The 1,165-nt window shown below is 50.6% G+C and overlaps 2 non-coding genes across 2 annotated transcripts; both read left to right on the forward strand.

Annotated features, from left to right (window-relative positions):
* The first annotated feature begins 293 nt into the window (after window positions 1–293).
* LOC123178615 (5S ribosomal RNA) lies at window positions 294–412 on the forward strand. Its single transcript, XR_006489716.1, has one exon. It is a non-coding gene; the product is annotated as a 5S ribosomal RNA (ribosomal RNA).
* Window positions 413–713: 301 nt separating this feature from the next.
* Window positions 714–832, forward strand: LOC123178616 (5S ribosomal RNA). Its single transcript, XR_006489717.1, has one exon. It is a non-coding gene; the product is annotated as a 5S ribosomal RNA (ribosomal RNA).
* The last annotated feature ends 333 nt before the right edge of the window (window positions 833–1,165 follow it).

Below are 1,165 nucleotides of genomic sequence, written 5' to 3' on the forward strand. Positions count from 1 at the left end.
TTTTTTTGCACCGCGTGCAAAACAAAACGCACGAGCGCGGCGTATGTTTAGCACGTTTTATTATTTTGCACGTTTACGGTAAGTTTTAGCTCGCTGCTCATTATTCACGCGTCTAGCGGCGGCAAGCGTGTTCTGAAAGGGGTCGAAACCATGGCAAATAGGCACTGGTGCAGTTGAACCGTGGTAAAACTCGTCTCCGTAGTTGAGCGGGAGCGGCCAAAGGAATGTGCAATCGTGTGTGTAGTGGAGCTGGGAGGGGCAAGCATAAGGGACGAAGACGGGGGTAACATGTCGGATGCGATCATACCAGCACTAAAGCACCGGATCCCATCAGAACTCCGAAGTTAAGCGTGCTTGGGCGAGAGTAGTACTAGGATGGGTGACCTCCTGGGAAGTCCTCGTGTTGCATTCCCTTTTTAATTTTTTTGCACCGCGTGCAAAACAAAACGCACGAGCGCGACGTATGTTTAGCACGTTTTACTATTTTGCACGTTTACGGTAAGTTTTAGCTCGCTGCTCATTATTCACGCGTCTAGCGGCGGCAAGCGTGTTGTGAAAGGGGTCGAAACCATGGTAAATAGGCACTGGTGCAGTTGAACCGTGGTAAAACTCGTCTCCGTAGTTGAGCGGGAGCGGCCAAAGGAATGTGCAATCGTGTGTGTAGTGGAGCTGGGAGGGGCAAGCATAAGGGACGAAGACGGGGGTAACATGTCGGATGCGATCATACCAGCACTAAAGCACCGGATCCCATTAAAACTCCGAAGTTAAGCGTGCTTGGGCGAGAGTAGTACTAGGATGGGTGACCTCCTGGGAAGTCCTCGTGTTGCATTCCCTTTTTAATTTTTTTGCACAGCGTGCAAAACAAAACGCACGAGCGCGACGTATGTTTAGCACGTTTTATTATTTTGCACGTTTACGGTAAGTTTTAGCTCGCTGCTCATTATTCACGCGTCTAGCGGCGGCAAGCGTGTTCTGAAAGGGGTCGAAACCATAGCAAATAGGCACTGGTGCAGTTGAACCGTGGTAAAACTCGTCTCCGTAGTTGAGCGGGAGCGGCCAAAGGAATGTGCAATCGTGTGTGTAGTGGAGCTGGGAGGGGCAAGCATAAGGGACAAGACGGGGGTAACATGTCGGATGCGATCATACCAGCACTAAAGCACCGGAT

Source organism: Triticum aestivum, unplaced genomic scaffold (assembly GCF_018294505.1).
Source record: "Triticum aestivum cultivar Chinese Spring unplaced genomic scaffold, IWGSC CS RefSeq v2.1 scaffold98499, whole genome shotgun sequence".
In the NCBI taxonomy this organism is placed as follows: domain Eukaryota; kingdom Viridiplantae; phylum Streptophyta; class Magnoliopsida; order Poales; family Poaceae; genus Triticum; species Triticum aestivum.